Source organism: Heterodontus francisci, unplaced genomic scaffold (assembly GCF_036365525.1).
Source record: "Heterodontus francisci isolate sHetFra1 unplaced genomic scaffold, sHetFra1.hap1 HAP1_SCAFFOLD_72, whole genome shotgun sequence".
Taxonomy (NCBI): domain Eukaryota; kingdom Metazoa; phylum Chordata; class Chondrichthyes; order Heterodontiformes; family Heterodontidae; genus Heterodontus; species Heterodontus francisci.
Genome location: NW_027140794.1, coordinates 4,468,990 through 4,487,850, shown reverse-complemented (window position 1 = coordinate 4,487,850; position 18,861 = coordinate 4,468,990).

Below are 18,861 nucleotides of genomic sequence, written 5' to 3'. Positions count from 1 at the left end.
CGCCATTAATCTTGACCTCTCAGTTCTTTGTAAACAACTTCTCCAGGTGTTCAAAGTTCTCTGTTGTTTATTGAGCTGGAAATCAGGTGGTTTCCTAACAAGGCTTGTTTCCTTCTAAGACGTCTAAGTGCCCTTTAAAAAAAACATTTCCGTGGACTGTTTTTCAAAGTTAAGTGGCCTTTACAAGAATCCTTTTGAGAACCCCAAAGGTTAATATGTCCGCAATCTTTCAAAAATGAACTATAGAACCATAGCAAAACGATGACATAGAAGGAGACCATTCAGCCCTGCTTTATTTTACTCTGTAGGCTACCAGATCAGCAGGGAACCTTAGATTTGGCAGTACTACGCCATTTCATTGTGGGAACATGTCTAAACTGTGCCTGTGGCATCTCGCTTTTGAATACCTCCCACTGGTTTGTCAGTAATTCCCTTTAGCAGCTGTATCAATTCCACTCTGCCTGGATTTAGTTACTGGGTATGGCTCACGCTGCTCTTTGCCTCTGGTTACTGAAATCCTTTCATTGCTCCCTGACCTTGCTGACTAGGGTCCTGCCCTCACTAATGCCCAGCTTCAGTTACTGAGCGATGGCTCTTGTTGCTCCTTTGTCTCTGTCATCGTGCGCGAGCTCTCATTGCTCTCCAGCCTTGGTTACTTGGCTCCCGCTCTCACTGCTCTGTGGCCCCTGTTGCCGGCCGCTGGTTTTAACTGTTCTGTAACCTCAGTTACAGGGCTCCCCAGCCATGGTTACCGGGCTTCTGCTCTCAGCGCTCATCAGCATCAGTTACTTGTCTCTGTCTCACGCTGCTCTCCAGCTTCGTTTATAGGGATCCAGCTCTCACTCATTGCTGGTCTAAGTTAGTGGGGTCTGGCTCTTAGCAATCCCCGAACTCAGTTACTGGGCTCCACCTCTCACTGCTCCCATGCCTTATCTGTGCATGAAGAGAACGAGGATAACTATGGAAAGGGCAGGGCCTATCAGAGATGTGCAAGGTAACTTATTTTGGATGCAAAGGATGAGGGCAGAGTTCATAATGAGTACTTTGTCTCTGTCTTCATAAAGGAGAGACATGATGACCACATTTTGTTTAAAGAGGATTGTGAAATTTTAGATACAATGAGCATAATGAGAGAGGAAGTGATCGAGGGTCTGACATCCTTTGGTGACTGGCCTCCAGCTCTCGTTGCTCCCCAGACTCGATTACGGTGTTCTGCCTCTCACCCCTCCCCATGCTCAATTACTGAGACCGGCTGTCACTGTTGCCTCGTCTCAGTAACTTGGATAAAGCTCTTGTTGCTTCCTGGCCTCTGTTACCGGGCTCCATCTTTCATTGCTCCACAACCTCGCTTACTGTGCTATGGCATTTGCTGTTCCTGGCCTTGGTTACTGAGCTCCAGCGCTGACTGTTCTCTGTCAAACCAAAAAACCAAATCTTTGGTTTTTGCTGCTTCCCAGACTCGGTTACTGGATATTGGCACCCATTGATCCCCTGACTCGGTCACCAGTCACTGGCTCCCATTAATCCTCTGCCTCAGCTATTTGTATCCGGCTGTCACTGCACCCATGCCTTAGTCACTGGGCTCTGGATCTCACTGTTCCCTTGCGTCAGTTACTGGGCTCCAGCTCTCAGTGTTCCCCTGCCTTAGACACTGGGCTCTGAATCTCACTGTTCCCTTGCGTCAGATACTGGGCTCCAGCTCTCGCTTCTCCCCAGCCTCTGTTACAGGGCTCTGGACCTCCTGCCTCAGTTTCTGGGCTCGTCTTCCCATTGCTCCCCTGCCTCGCTTTCTGGGCTCTATCTCTTATTGCTCCCCTGTCTCAGTTTCTGGGCTCCATCTCACACAGCTTCCTTGCCACAGTTATTGGCTCCAACTCTCATTGCTCCCCTGCCTCAGTTTCTGGGCTCCAACTCACACTGTTCCCCTGCCTCAGTTATTGGCTCCATCTCTCATTGCTACCCTGTCTCGGTTTCTGGGCTCCAACTCTCATTGCTCCCCTGCCTCAGTTACTGGGCGCCACCTCTCATTGCACCCCTGTCTCAGTTTCTGGGCTCCAGCTCACACTGCCTCATTGCCTCAGTTATTGGCTCCAGCTGTCATTACTCCACTACCTCAGTTTCTAGGTTCCACCTCTCATTGCTCCCCTGTCTCAGTTTCTGGGCTCCACCTCGCACTGCTCCCTTGCCTCAGTTACGGAGCTCCAGCTCTCATTGCCTCCCTTGCCTCAGTTACTTGGCTCCACCTCTCGCTGTTCCCCTGTCTCAGTTTCTGCGCTCCACCTCGAACTGCCCCCTTGCCTCAGTGACGGGGTTCCACCACTCATTGCTCCCTTGCCTCAGTTACGGGGCTCCAGCTCTCATTGCTCCCCTGCCACAGTTACTGGGCTCCACCTGTCATTGCTCCCTTGCCTCAGTTACTGGGCTCCAACTCACACTGCTCCCTTGCCTCAGTTACGGGGCTCCAGCTCTCATTGCTCCCCTGCCACAGTTACTGGGCTCCAACTCACACTGCTCCCTTGCCTCAGTTACGGGGCTCCAGCTCTCATTGCTCCCCTGCCACAGTTACTGGGCTCCACCTCTCACTGCTCCCTTGCCTCAGTTACTGGGCTCCACTTCTCATTACTCCCTCCATCAGTTAATGTGCTCCACCTCTCATTGCTCCCCTGCATCAGGTTCTGGGCTCCACTTCTCATTACTCCCTTCCCTCAAATACTGGGCTCCACCTCTCATTGCTCCCCTGCATTAGGTTCTGGGCTCCACTTCTCATTATTCCCTTCCTTCAAATACTGATCTCCACCTCTCATTGCTCCCTTGCCTCAGTTTCTGGGCACTAGCTCACACTGCTTCATTGCCTCAGTTATTGGCTCCAGCCCTCATTACTCCACTGCCTCAGTTTCTGGGTTCCACCTCTCATTGCTCCCCTACCTCAGTTACTGCGCTCCACCTCTCACTGTTCCCCTGTCTCAGTTTCTGGGCTCCACCTCTCATTGCTCCCTTTCCTCAGTTACGGTGCTTCAGTTCTCATTGCTCCCTTGCCTCAGTTTGTCGGCGGCACCTCTCATTGCTCCCCTGCCTCAGTTACTCGGCTCCACCTCTCACTGCTCCCTTTCCTCAGTTATGGGGCTCCAGCTCTCATTGCTCCCCTGCCACAGTTACTGAGCTCCACCTCTCACTGTTCCCCTGTCTCACTTATGGGACTCCACCTCTCATTACTCCCCTGCCTCAGTTTCTGGGCTGCACTTCTCATTACTCCCTTGCCTTTTGGAAATGGACTCCACCTGTCGTTGCTCCCCTGCCTCAGTTTATGGGCTCCACCTCTCACTGCTCCTCTGCCTCAGTTTCTAGGCTTTTGCTCCCACGGTATCCAGCCTCATTTCTGGCCTTCGGCTCTCGTTGCTCCCCTGCATCAGATACTGCTCTCTCGTTCTCACTGCTCCCCGGACTCCATTAGTGGGCTCTGCTTCTCACTGTTCTCCAACCTTGTTTACCAGCCTGGAGATCTGAATGCTTTGATGCCTCGGATACCGGGCTCTGAATCTCGCTGTCCCGGATTTGAGTACTGGCCAGCCACTCACATAGCACCACGGCCTCCTTTGCTTGGCTCTGGTTCTGACTGCTGACTGTTCACCATCCTTGATTACTGCACTCCAGCTCTTTCCACTCACTGTCTTTGATTACCCGACCCTTGCACTCATTGCTTCCGTCCTCAGCTAGGGGTTCCAGCTCTCACAGCGCCCTGGCCTTGGCTACTGGACCCCTGCCCTTTATGCTCCCTGATCTAGATTACTGGGCTCCAGCTCTTACTGTCACCCAGTGTTTCTCACAGGGCCCTGGCTCTCACTGTTCACCACATTTGGTTACTGGGCTTCATCTCTTGCCACCTCCAGACCTCTGTTACTGGGTTCTGGCTCTCGCAACATTCCACTGTAGGTTACTGGGCTCCAGATCTCGCTTCTCCCTGGTTTCCGTGAGTGTACTCTGGCTCTCACCGCCCCCTGGACTCGTTTACATGGCTCTGGCTCTAGTAGCGTGCTGACCTCGGTTACTGGGCTCCCAGTCACGCTGATCCCCGGCCTAAGTTACTTGGCTCTGGCTCGTAGTCTTCCCCGTTGTTGGTTACAGGGCTCCACCTCACCAGCCTTGGTTACTGGGCTCCGGCACTTGCTGTCCTTAGGATATGTTACTGGTATCTGGTCCCCACTGCTCCCCGTCTTGTTTATTGGTCCACAGCCCTTGCTGATCCCTTGTCTTCGTTATTGGACTCCAGCTCTCACTGCTCCCTGCTATTGATTACTAGGCTCTGGCTGTTGCTGCTCACTGGCCTCAATTACTGGACTCCACCTCTAACTGCTCCCAGCCTTAGTTGGTGGATCGTAGCTCTCGTTCCCATGGCCTCTTTTACTGGTCTCTGGTTCTTGCTGCTGCAACACTTCAATTACTGGGCTCCAGCTCTCACTGCTCTTGATCATCAGTTACTGCTCTGCGGCATCCCACCAACTTCTGTTGCCAAAAGAGGGCAACGGGTGATGACATGATGGCACTGTTGGTAAATAGGGTAGATCGGAGGGCTGTTTGTTTGGGAGGGCTTTGAATGTAGTAAGAACAGCAAGGCAAGAGGAAATGTGTGGGCATGGAAGGGATGGAATGGGAGATGGGGATTTTTCGGGAGAAGGGGTATGATGGGTATGCGTTGGGACTGATATGAAAGGGATTAAACGAATAGGCTGGGTATGGTATGAGAGGGATAGCATTGGAAGGTTGAAGGGGATGTCGATTTAAAGATATACTGATACAATAAATATAGTAATGTCACTGAAAATATTTTCCAGCTCTCTTCTAGTATGCAAGAAACAGTAGTGGTCCTAGTATGGAACCCTGAGGAACACCACTGCCTACCTCACTCCATTCTGAAATTAGCCTTTCACCACAATGTTGATAAAAGTACTCCTGAACTCTGATACTGTCCTCATCAATATGTACTGGGTGCTAATTTATTATTAACCTTTTATTGCGCATGTTTAATGTAATTCTCTGATTTTATTTACATCTCAGTCCCCCTCTGTTTTCAACTGAAATTCCACTTTAATGCTGCATTTGTAAATCCAATCATGATTATTTAACTTATTCCATATCTCCAGCAGAAAGTCTGCCAAAGATACAATGAATAAATCCGTGCTGAATGTCATAACAAATGAACAAATGTCAGCCTGAACTCCTCAAAAACTGTTGATTTTACTCCCAACCTGATGTATAGTTTCCCTGATAATTGCCCTTGTCAGTAGTTAACCTAGTAAAGATTAGAATTATTTTTCTCGTTGATTTTTACAGTGGACTCATTTCCAATCATATGTTTTGAAATAATTTATTTCCTTGCTGCGTGATACAGATGAGGGAATCTCACAGTCAGTCCAACAAATACCTTTCTCTCCAAGATCAAAATACTGCAGATGCAATAAATATGAATTTTAACAGAAAGCACTGGAAATACTCAGCAGGTCTGGCAACATCTGTGGGATGAGAAGCATAGTTAACATTTCAAGTCGATGACCCTTCGTCAGAACAGGGAGTGCTTAGAGATGGAACAGTTTATTTTTTTAGCCAGACATGGAAAGGAGTGAAGGGCAGAATTATTATCAACATTAAGTTCAACAATTTCAGCATCATCCTTAATTTGTTTAATCACTCCGGCCTTCCAGCGTATCACAGACCTTCCTGTTTGTTCGTTCAGGTCCAAGCATTTCAATACAGATCTGGATACATTATATATTTGTAAATATTCATAAATCCTGAATCAAATGTTTAACTTTGCTCCCAGTTGATGTATAATTTGTCTGTTCATTTCCCTTCCTCACAGTTAACTTGCTGACGATTGGGATCCTGTCTCGGGGAAAGTGTGGTCTCTCCAAATGTGCCACTCGCTACTTCGTGGCGATGGTAGTGGCAGGTTTACTGGTTGTTAGCCTCGACCTGATATTGAGGCAGATTCCCGTGGTTTATCGAGAACAGTTTATTTTCCTGCGGTCCATCCAGATATGTAATATCCACGCCATCCTGCTTTACACAACCACAGACTGTTCTGTCTGGTTCACCGTCATTTTCACCTTTGATCGATGTGTGGTCATTTGTTGCCAGAAGCTGAAAACCAAATATTGCAGTGAGAAAACGGCAGCTGTGGTTCTGGCAACAGTGACTGCGCTGAGCTGCTTAAAGAATATTTTGTGGTATTTTATATTAACAGGTAGGTATTCACTGATGAACGCTCCCTCGTTTTGCATTGTCACAGCGGATGTTCAGGAATCTCTGGTCTGGGTAACAATTCAGTCCTCCCATCACATTCTAACCCCGGGGTCTCATTTGTAGTGATTCTGCTGCTCAATGCTCTCTCTAACCGTCAGACACATTTTAATGAGCAGCAGATTACGCAGGAGACTCCGGATTCACCAAAGTGAGGTGAATCGCAGAGACCCAGAGATGGAGAGCCGAAGTATATCCATCATATTACTTTTAGTTGTCTCAGCCAACTTCATACTGTTGTGGGCAGTCTTCATGCTGTATTCAATATGGCAGCGAATGTGGGATTTGGGGTCTGTGCCTGTAATTCTACCATATTTTGTGCTGGAACTGGCCTTCATGTTGCAGTTCCTGAGTTTGCTGCATAAATACTATTTATGCTGTGAAACAAAATCAGTTCAGAGAGCAGTTGAAGAATGTGCTTAAATATACCTTGACTTCAATTATTAAATTAAATTATTAAATGATGAAAGGAAATTAATCACTGACTATTTCCAGCAGCCTGCAGGCGGGGCCTGTCACTATGATGACAAGGTGGGAGCGGAACTTGTCGCTATCATGCTGGAATGGAGAACGGGGCTTGTCACTTTGGAGACAGGGCAGGGGTAGGGCCGGTACCCATGGTGACAGGGAGTGGGAGCGGAATCTGCCTCGCAAGGTGACGAAACAATAAACAGGGACGTGTCCAGACGTCGGCCGGCCCCGCCCCACGACACTCGCGAATTAGAGTGGACAGAGAAAAGCGTGTGTGCAGGTCTGGGCTCCAGGTACGATATATGTAGAGGGAGGAAGGAAGGCTGGATAATTAGTGTGCACAGCTCTGCAGTCCAGATACAATATATATAGAGAGAAAGAGAGGCTGGGAAACTCTATCTTGCACTTACTTAGTGACTGCAGATACTTGGAGCCAAGCGATAGCCTCCTTATTTGCTGATAAGGTGATTAAACTGCCACTTAGTCTCTAGAGGGGACACTCCTTGGTAATGTGCAACATTGTTTGGGTCCTTCCGCAAATTCATAACGGATTTACACAGAGGCCCCAGCAATGAAGGTTGGGTGCACAGAGGTCCTGGCTTGTCCTGAACCTGTTTAGCAAGGACCACTCTCCCTATTGTTGCTCAAAGACTGCTATTCGACAGAGGGGGTTTATCACAAGCAACTTGTTATTGACTTCTCCTTTTCCCTATTCCTTCATCCAAAGGATGTCTGCTGGTAGATCTTGCTGGGAAGTTTTCTCCATTAGGGGCACCGAGATGGAAGGTGGGCAGGATATGGATTGAACATGTCATTATGGAGCGGTAAGTGAGGTTCAAAACGCATGGTTTAAATCAGCTTGTAGGTTTTGGACAGTCAACAGATGTGTAGGGGAGTGGTGTTTGCGAGGAAAGGAAGCTAGGCCAGGGGGGTTGAGATAGGGCAAGAACTGAGGTCCGGACTGTTGTTGCAGCAGGAGGCTGGATAAGGTGTACGTCCAGCTCTGGATTTCAGATACTAGCTATATAGAGAGAGGGAGAATGACTGGATAAAAAGTGTGCACAGCTCTGTGATCCAGATACTAGACAAATAGAAGGAGGAAAGGAGATTGATAAAGGATGTGGAACGTTCTGTTCTCCACTTACTAGATATATAGAGAGAAGGAGTGAATGAGGCTGGATAAGGAGTGTGCACAGCTCTGGGCTCTATTTCCTATATATAGAGAGGGAGATAGAGGGGAGGAGTGAGGATAGTTAACAAATGTGCACAGCTCTTGGCTCCAGATAGTAGATACAGAGAGGGAGGGAGGGAGGCTGGTTAAGGAGTGTGAACTCTGAACACTACATACTGCATATATAGAGGGAGGGGGATGCTGCATAAGGTGTGCGCACAGCTCTGCACTCTGGATACTAGGTATAGAGAGGAATGGATGCTGGATAAGGCGGTTGTAGAACTCCGGGCTTCAGATTCTTCATAATTAGAGGGAGTAGGGGAGGCTGCATAAGGAATGTGCACAGCTCTGAGCTCCAGATACTAGATATATGGATGGAGGGAGGCAGTCTTGAGAAGGAGTATGTGCATCTCTGGGCTCCAGCGATAAGATACATAACGGCATCTAGAGAGGCTGGATAAGGAGTGTGCACAGGTCTGGCCTGCAGATACTAGATGTATAGAGAGAGGGATGGGAGGAATGGATAATGAGGGAGACATTATAAAGATTGTGCGCAACTCTGGGATCCTGATAATAGACATAGAGAGGGAGATAAGGAGGCTGGATCAGGAGTGTATTTAGCTCTGGGCTCCAGATACCTGATATATAGATGGAATGGGGCAGGATAAGTAGTGTTTGGAGCTCTAGAACCAGATACTAAATATATATAGAGGGATGGAGGGAGGCGGATAAGGGATGTGTACAGCTCTGGGTTCCAGTAACTAGATAGATAGAGGGAAGGAAGAAGCCTGGATATGGAGCATGTGTAGCACTGGCATTCCACTGCTAGATATATAGAGGGAGGGAGGGAGCCTGGATAAGGCAAGTGCACACTTTTGGACTCGTAATATTAGCTATATAGAGGGATGAAGGCTGGAAATGGAGTGCTCAGCTCTGGCCTCCCGCTACTCGATATATAGAGGGAAGGAGGGAGTCTGGATAAGGAAAGTGAACAGTTCTGGACTCACAATACTAGATCTATAGAGGGAGGGCAGCTGGATAAGGAATCTGTACAGCCAGACTTTAATAGTTAATGATATTAAAGGTAAATGGTTAATTATGTTAAAGGTAAATAGTTGAAGGGCTTTGTTTAATTAAGGATCGGAATTGAATATAAAGTGAACCTGCTGGACAAAGTGTGGTTGCTGAACAGAAGGCAAAGCTATGTAATGCGGTATTCTTTGAATAAACGTAGCAGGCAGGAAAGAATCTGCAACGAGCTTCATTCTTCACTGTTTGTCCTGGATCCATTTGACGTAGCAGCAGAGGATGGTTGCTTAAAGCTGAAGATTGGAAAGTGAATTTTCTTCAGCTATATGTTTGTAATCTGGATTACTTCCGAGACGAATGTCTGAATCCAAGCGTAAAGTGTCAGGATATGATTCCTACTGATACTCTCTGAATATGAATCTTATGACCAATGGAAAAATGACTTAGATATGTGGACACAGAGAGAAAACAAAAGAAAGCCTTGCCTCTGTCAATCCAGCAAAAGCAAGATAGGGTGCAAAGTATTTTGTGAGCTGGATCCTGGCCATTTGCACACTGAGGCAGGTTTCAAACGTCTATTAAGCTTGATGGACACAATTTATAAGAAAGCTGATCTATTAAACACATTCCAGCCATGGTTAGATTGTGATAAGTAGAGAAATATAGATGGGCATATCATAGAGAATGTATTGTATAATGTAATGCACAATATAACAGAGCGCATAAATTCAAATTGGACATTCCTTGTTCAGTGCATGTTTTTAAACTGTTTGGTTGTGCTAAATTGTCACACATGGTTTAGGCTCCTCGCGTTAACTGGAGTGAGATTCTCAGACAGAGACACAAGTTTGGATCAGATGTCTGATGCTTAAACAAAATCCTGAGAAAACAGTCATTTCCATCAGCATTCATGGTAAAAGTGGGAAATTCGGTGGTGTCACAGAGGATGGAAAACTGAATGGTTGCTGCATTTGGAAATTGTTCAGATAAGGGGCGCTGGTGCCACTACAGTAGAGGAATCACAGACAAAGGTCATGAGGACGCATATATTTTTGGCAGAAACAAGAAATGCTGGATTCACTCAGCAGGTCTGGCAGCATCTGTGGAAAGAGAAGCAGAGTTAACGTTTCGGTTCAGTGACCCTTCTTCGGAACTGACAAATATTAGAAAAGTCACAGATTATAAACAAGTGAGGTGGGGGTTGGGCAAGAGATAACAAAGGAGAAGGTGCAGATTGGACCAGGCCACATAGCTGACCAAAAGGTCACAGAGCAAAGGCAAACAATATGTTAATGGTGTTTTGAAAGACAAGGCATTAGTACAGATTAGGTGCGAATATACTGAATATAGAACATCAGCAAGTGCAAACCTGAAGAAAAACAACCTGAAAAAAACAGTTGGTAAGCAAACTGAACAAACTAAGATGAAATGAAATAAATGCAAAAAATGTAAAAAGGAATGCAAAAAAAAGGAAGAAAAAATAACTAAAAATGACTAAAAATGAAAGTAAAGTGGGGGGCTGTCATGCTCTGAAATTATTGAACTCAATGTTCAGTCCGGCAGGCTGTAGTGTGCCTAATCGGTAGATGAGATGCTGTTCCTCGAGCTTGCGTTGATGTTCACTGGAACACTGCAGCAATCCCAGGACAGAGATGTGAGCATGAGAGCAGGGGGGAGTGTTGAAATGGCAAGGAACCGGAAGCTCAGGGTCCTGCTTGCGGACTGAGCGGAGATGTTCCGCAAAGCGGTCACCCAGTCTGCGCTTGGTCTCCCCAATGTAGAGGAGACCACACTGTGAGCAGCGAATACAGTATACTACATTGAAAGAAGTACAAGTAAATCGCTGCTTCACCTGAAAGGAGTGTTTGGGGCCTGGGATAGTGAGGAGAGAGGAGGTAAATGGGCAGGTATTACACCTCCTGCGATTGCAAGGGAAGGTGCCCTGGGACGGGGACGAGGTGGTGGGGGTAATGGAGGAGTGGACCAGGGTGTCGCGGAGGGAACGATCCCTTCAGAATGCTGACAGGGGAAGGGAGGGGAAGATGCGACTGGTAGTGGCATCACGCTGGAGGTGGCGAAAATGGCGGAGGATGATCCTTTGGATATGGAAGCTGGTGGGATGAAAAGTGAGGACAAGGGGAACCCTGTCACGGTTCTGGGAGGGAGGGGAAGGGGTGAGGGTAGAGGTGCGGGGAATGGGTCGGACACGGTTGAGGGCCCTGTCAACCACAGTGGGGGGAAATCCTCGGTTGAGGAAAAAGGAGGTCATATCAGAAGCACCGTCATGGAAGGTAGCATCATCAGAGCAGATGCGTCGGAGACGGAGAAACTGGGAGAATGGAATGGAGTCCTTACAGGAGGTAGGGTGTGAAGAAGTGTAGTCGAGGTAGCTGTGGGAGTCAGTGGGCTTATAATGGATATTGGTAGACAACCTATCCCCAGAGATGGAGACAGAGAAGTCGAGGAAGGGAAGGGAAGTGTCAGAGATGGACCATGTAAAGGTGAGAGAAGGGTGGAAATTGGAAGCAAAGTTGATAAAGTTTTCGAGTTCGGGGCGGGAGCAGGAAACGGCACCGGTACAGTCATCAATGTACCGGAAAAAGAGTTGGGGGAGGGGGCCTGAGTAGGACTGGAACAAAGAATGCTCGACATATCCCACAAAAAGACAGGCATAACTAGGACCCATGCGGGTACCCATAGCGACACCTTTTACTTGAAGGAAGTGCGTGGAGTTGAAGGAGAAGTTGTTCAATGTGAGAACAAGTTCAGCCAGGTGGAGGAGGGTGGTGGTGGATGGGGACTGGTTGGGCCTCTGTTCCAGGAAGAAGCGGAGAGCCCTCAAACCATCCTGGTGGGGGATGGAGGTGTAGAGCGATTGGACGTCCATAGTGAAGAGGAGGCGGTTGGGACCAGAAAACTGGAAATTGTCAAAATGACGTAGGGCGTCAGAAGAGTCACGGATGTAGGTGGGAAGAGACTGCACCAGCGGAGAAAAGATGGAGTCTAGATAGGAAGAAATAAGTTCAGTTGGGCAGGAGCAGGCTGACACAATGGGTCTGCCGGGACAGTCCCGTTTGTGGATTTTGGGAAGGTGATAGAAGCGGGCTGTCCGGGGTTGCGGGACTATGAGGCTGGAAGCTGTAGAGGGAAGATCTCCAGAGGAGATGAGGTCAGTGACAGTCCTTTGGACGGTGGCTTGATGTTCGGTGGTGGGGTCATGGTCCAGAGGGAGGTAGGAAGAGGTGTCTGTGAGTTGGCGTTGAGCTTCTGCAAGGTAGAGGTCGGTACGCCATACAACAACAGCACCACCCTTGTCTGCAGGTTTGATGACCATGTCGGGGTTAGACCTGAGAGAACGGAGTGCCTCAAGTTCAGAGGGGGACAGGTTAGAGTGAGTGAGGGGGGCAGAGAAATTGAGACGACCAATGTCTCGCCGACAGTTTTCAATGAAGAGATCAAGAGCGGGTAAGAGGCCAGGGTGAGGGGTCCAGGTAGAGGGAGATTGCTGGAGGCGGGTGAATGGGTCTGCTGGTCGGGGGGAGGACTCCTGGTCAAAGAAGTGAGCCCGGAGGCGGAGGCGACGGAAGAAGAGCTCAACGTCATGCCGAGCGCGAAATTCATTGAGGTGGGGGCGTAAGGGGATAAAACTGAGTCCTTTGCTGAGTACAGAACGCTCAGCATCAGAGAGGGGGAGGTCAGAGGGTATAGTGAATACACGGCAAGGGGTCAGATCAGAAGGGGTGGGGTCAGAGGGAAGTGAAGCGGAAGGAGGATCTGGAGGGGCATTAGTCCCCATCAGCTGCTGGAGCTTGCGTTCCTTAACACCTGAAAGGAAGAAAAAAAGTTTTTTGTTAATGCGTCGGATGAGACGTAAGATGAGATGAAACTGCGGAGTAAAAACAGATTTGAGATAAGGTGAGACGGTGCTGCTGGAGAGAGAGGTCCAGTGTGTGCATATGGCGGCGCATAGCACTGAGTGTAGATCTCAGGATGCGGCGAGAGTAGCAGTCCGAGGAACGTTGTATTTCTCGGAGATACCTGTCATCCTGGGTGGTTTCAAAGCATGATGGGTGAAACTGCAGTTGGAATCCACATGGAATCAGTCGGAGCCGGAGACAGTCACTGAGGAAGGAGATGTGGCTGTGAAAACGAGTTTTGGTAGATACCTTATCAAACACCAGGAGGGAAATAGAAAGCAATGAAGGTGAACAAGGTAAAAGAGACAAACGAAAATCCCGTCGGAGAGAAGAGCAGAACTTCTTCAAGGTAGGCATTCCTGGAAGAGAAGTGGCAGTGAATTAAACACTAAAATAAAAGCAAAATACTGCGGATGCTGGAAATCTGAAACAAAAACAAGAAATGCTGGATTCACTCAGCAGGTCTGGCAGCATCTGTGGAAAGAGAAGCAGAGTTAACGTTTCGGGTCAGTGACCCTTCTTCGGAACTGACAAATATTAGAAAAGTCACAGATTATAAACAAGTGAGGTGGGGGTTGGGCAAGAGATAACAAAGGAGAAGGTGCAGATTGGACCAGGCCACATAGCTGACCAAAAGGTCACAGAGCAAAGGCAAACAATATGTTAATGGTGTTTTGAAAGACAAAGCATTAGTACAGATTAGGTGTGAATATACTGAATATAGAACATCAGCAAGTGCAAACCTGAAGAAAAACAACCTGAAAAAAACAGTGGGTAAGCAAACTGAACAAACTAAGATGAAATGAAATAAATGCAAAAAATGTAAAAAGGAATGCAAAAAAAAAGGAAGAAAAAATAACTAAAAATGACTAAAAATGAAAGTAAAGTGGGGGGCTGTCATGCTCTGAAATTATTGAACTCAATGTTCAGTCCGGCAGGCTGTAGTGTGCCTAATCGGTAGATGAGATGCTGTTCCTCGAGCTTGCGTTGATGTTCACTGGAACACTGCAGCAATCCCAGGACAGAGATGTGAGCATGAGAGCAGGGGGGAGTGTTGAAATGGCAAGGAACCGGAAGCTCAGGGTCCTGCTTGCGGACTGAGCGGAGATGTTCCGCAAAGCGGTCACCCAGTCTGCGCTTGGTCTCCCCAATGTAGAGGAGACCACACTGTGAGCAGCGAATACAGTATACTACATTGAAAGAAGTACAAGTAAATCGCTGCTTCACCTGAAAGGAGTGTTTGGGGCCTGGGATAGTGAGGAGAGAGGAGGTAAATGGGCAGGTATTACACCTCCTGCGATTGCAAGGGAAGGTGCCCTGGGACGGGGACGAGGTGGTGGGGGTAATGGAGGAGTGGACCAGGGTGTCGCGGAGGGAACGATCCCTTCAGAATGCTGACAGGGGAAGGGAGGGGAAGATGCGACTGGTAGTGGCATCACGCTGGAGGTGGCGAAAATGGCGGAGGATGATCCTTTGGATATGGAAGCTGGTGGGATGAAAAGTGAGGACAAGGGGAACCCTGTCACGGTTCTGGGAGGGAGGGGAAGGGGTGAGGGTAGAGGTGCGGGGAATGGGTCGGACACGGTTGAGGGCCCTGTCAACCACAGTGGGGGGAAATCCTCAGTTGAGGAAAAAGGAGGTCATATCAGAAGCACCGTCATGGAAGGTAGCATCATCAGAGCAGATGCGTCGGAGACGGAGAAACTGGGAGAATGGAATGGAGTCCTTACAGGAGGTAGGGTGTGAAGAAGTGTAGTCGAGGTAGCTGTGGGAGTCAGTGGGCTTATAATGGATATTGGTAGACAACCTATCCCCAGAGATGGAGACAGAGAAGTCGAGGAAGGGAAGGGAAGTGTCAGAGATGGACCATGTAAAGGTGAGAGAAGGGTGGAAATTGGAAGCAAAGTTGATAAAGTTTTCGAGTTCGGGGCGGGAGCAGGAAACGGCACCGGTACAGTCATCAATGTACCGGAAAAAGTGTTGGGGGAGGGGGCCTGAGTAGGACTGGAACAAAGAATGTTCGACATATCCCACAAAAAGACAGGCATAACTAGGACCCATGCGGGTACCCATAGCGACACCTTTTACTTGAAGGAAGTGCGTGGAGTTGAAGGAGAAGTTGTTCAATGTGAGAACAAGTTCAGCCAGGTGGAGGAGGGTGGTGGTGGATGGGGACTGGTTGGGCCTCTGTTCCAGGAAGAAGCGGAGAGCCCTCAAACCATCCTGGTGGGGGATGGAGGTGTAGAGCGATTGGACGTCCATAGTGAAGAGGAGGCGGTTGGGACCAGGAAACTGGAAATTGTCAAAATGACGTAGGGCGTCAGAAGAGTCACGGATGTAGGTGGGAAGAGACTGCACCAGCGGAGAAAAGATGGAGTCTAGATAGGAAGAAATAAGTTCAGTTGGGCAGGAGCAGGCTGACACAATGGGTCTGCCGGGACAGTCCCGTTTGTGGATTTTGGGAAGGAGATAGAAGCGGGCTGTCCGGGGTTGCGGGACTATGAGGCTGGAAGCTGTGGAGGGAAGATCTCCAGAGGAGATGAGGTCAGTGACAGTCCTTTGGACGGTGGCTTGATGTTCGGTGGTGGGGTCATGGTCCAGAGGGAGGTAGGAAGAGGTGTCTGTGAGTTGGCGTTGAGCTTCTGCAAGGTAGAGGTCGGTACGCCATACAACAACAGCACCACCCTTGTCTGCAGGTTTGATGACCATGTCGGGGTTAGACCTGAGAGAACGGAGTGCCTCAAGTTCAGAGGGGGACAGGTTAGAGTGAGTGAGGGGGGCAGAGAAATTGAGACGACCAATGTCTCGCCGACAGTTTTCAATGAAGAGATCAAGAGCGGGTAAGAGGCCAGGGTGAGGGGTCCAGGTAGAGGGAGATTGCTGGAGGCGGGTGAATGGGTCTGCTGGTCGGGGGGAGGACTCCTGGTCAAAGAAGTGAGCCCGGAGGCGGAGGCGACGGAAGAAGAGCTCAACGTCATGCCGAGCGCGAAATTCATTGAGGTGGGGGCGTAAGGGGATAAAACTGAGTCCTTTGCTGAGTACAGAACGCTCAGCATCAGAGAGGGGGAAGTCAGAGGGTATAGTGAATACACGGCAAGGGGTCAGATCAGAAGGGGTGGGGTCAGAGGGAAGTGAAGCGGAAGGAGGATCTGGAGGGGCATTAGTCCCCATCAGCTGCTGGAGCTTGCGTTCCTTAACACCTGAAAGGAAGAAAAAAAGTTTTTTGTTAATGCGTCGGATGAGACGTAAGATGAGATGAAACTGCGGAGTAGAACAGATTTGAGATAAGGTGAGACGGTGCTGCTGGAGAGAGAGGTCCAGTGTGTGCATATGGCGGCGCATAGCACTGAGTGTAGATCTCAGGATGCGGCGAGAGTAGCAGTCCGAGGAACGTTGTATTTCTCGGAGATACCTGTGATCCTGGGTGGTTTCAAAGCATGATGGGTGAAACTGCAGTTGGAATCCACATGGAATCAGTCGGAGCCGGAGACAGTCACTGAGGAAGGAGATGTGGCTGTGAAAACGAGTTTTGGTAGATACCTTATCAAACACCAGGAGGGAAATAGAAAGCAATGAAGGTGAACAAGGTAAAAGAGACAAACGAAAATCCCGTCGGAGAGAAGAGCAGAACTTCTTCAAGGTAGGCATTCCTGGAAGAGAAGTGGCAGTGAATTAAACACTAAAATAAAAGCAAAATACTGCGGATGCTGGAAATCTGAAACAAAAACAAGAAATGCTGGATTCACTCAGCAGGTCTGGCAGCATCTGTGGAAAGAGAAGCAGAGTTAACGTTTCGGGTCAGTGACCCTTCTTCGGAACTGACAAATATTAGAAAAGTCACAGATTATAAACAAGTGAGGTGGGGGTTGGGCAAGAGATAACAAAGGAGAAGGTGCAGATTGGACCAGGCCACATAGCTGACCAAAAGGTCACAGAGCAAAGGCAAACAATATGTTAATGGTGTTTTGAAAGACAAAGCATTAGTACAGATTAGGTGTGAATATACTGAATATAGAACATCAGCAAGTGCAAACCTGAAGAAAAACAACCTGAAAAAAACAGTGGGTAAGCAAACTGAACAAACTAAGATGAAATGAAATAAATGCAAAAAATGTAAAAAGGAATGCAAAAAAAAGGAAGAAAAAATAACTAAAAATGACTAAAAATGAAAGTAAAGTGGGGGGCTGTCATGCTCTGAAATTATTGAACTCAATGTTCAGTCCGGCAGGCTGTAGTGTGCCTAATCGGTAGATGAGATGCTGTTCCTCGAGCTTGCGTTGATGTTCACTGGAACACTGCAGCAATCCCAGGACAGAGATGTGAGCATGAGAGCAGGGGGGAGTGTTGAAATGGCAAGGAACCGGAAGCTCAGGGTCCTGCTTGCGGACTGAGCGGAGATGTTCCGCAAAGCGGTCACCCAGTCTGCGCTTGGTCTCAACAATGTAGAGGAGACCACACTGTGAGCAGCGAATACAGTATACTACATTGAAAGAAGTACAAGTAAATCGCTGCTTCACCTGAAAGGAGTGTTTGGGGCCTGGGATAGTGAGGAGAGAGGAGGTAAATGGGCAGGTATTACACCTCCTGCGATTTTTGGCAGATCTGACATACAATAAGAATAGAGTAACAACAACGCACGAATGAACCCCACGAATGCCCACCGAATTTGGAGCTGCTGTTTCAGATGTGATTCAAAATATCATTATGTAGTAAACTGTCCAAAATGGAACAACACCGATTTCGAGGCGTTACTTGACAAAGAAGTGGAAGATAATGATAGTGATCAGGTTGAGGGAATTGTACTGGTCGGAAGAAATTTCACTCCGGTTATATGTGTACTAGTTGATTAATAATTTCATTGCACCATGTTGGAGAGTTGTTATACATCTGCAGTATGTGGAGCAGATTGGTTGAAATGCTGTTTAGATTTGTTAGGTAGTAAGGACTGAAGTACGGTCAGAGAGGATGAAAGTTCTACTTGCTTCAGGGTCGGAGATGACAACACATTAAAGGGTGGTGATTCCATGCAAAATATCTAGAGCAAGCCACTTTATATATGTTATATCCAGCGCGATAACTTGCTGCTGAGAAAACATTTCATGAAAAAGGCCAAATTAAATGGAACATAAAACATGATAAAGCACCAGATCCAGCGCTGCCACATTTCTAGTTGGACTGAGAACATACTGATCAAGGAGTTTTCCGTGGACACATTTCAGAAATTCATCACCCTACTTACCCGTTTTGTACCTCAACTCTAAACAAATAAGTTCTGTCCTTTCCCCTTCAAGGACACCCTCCCCTTTCAACACTGCAATGTCTTCCCTAATCAGTACTGTCACTCCACCTCTTTTTTTTTCTCCTTCCCAATCTGTACATCATTGCACGTTATGCAATTAGGCCTCACTTTGTTTAAGCCACGTTTCCGTTATTGCCATTACATCTTACTCCCTTACTACCATTTGTGCGTGTAGCTCACCAACCTTATTCAGCACACTTTGCATACACACTCATACATTGTAATCCAGTCTTTACATTCCTCGTAGTCTCTGTCAATCTATGCCCATCGGATACGGAACTATTCCATTCTTTGGTACTGTTTAACACTCTCACAGTATGCACCTTATTCGGATTTTCTACTTTTATATGCTGGTGCCAATCCCCTTGCCAATTTAGTTTATACACTCCACAAGCATACCGGTGAATCTCCCCATGAGTACATTGTACCTTGTCCTGCTGATCCACAACCTGTCTCTTTTGAATAGGTGCCTCCTGCCCAGATCTGGTCCAATGCCCGAAGAATCTGAAGCCCTACCTCCACCGCCATGCTTCAAGGCATGCACTGATCCTCTCTATCTTCCTAGTTCTACTCTCGCTAGCGCGGAGTATGTAGCTCTTTATCTCCCTCCCGAGTTCCTGAATATCTGACTGAAGGAACTCAATGCATGCCATTTCTGTGCTACCGGTCGCAAATGGAGG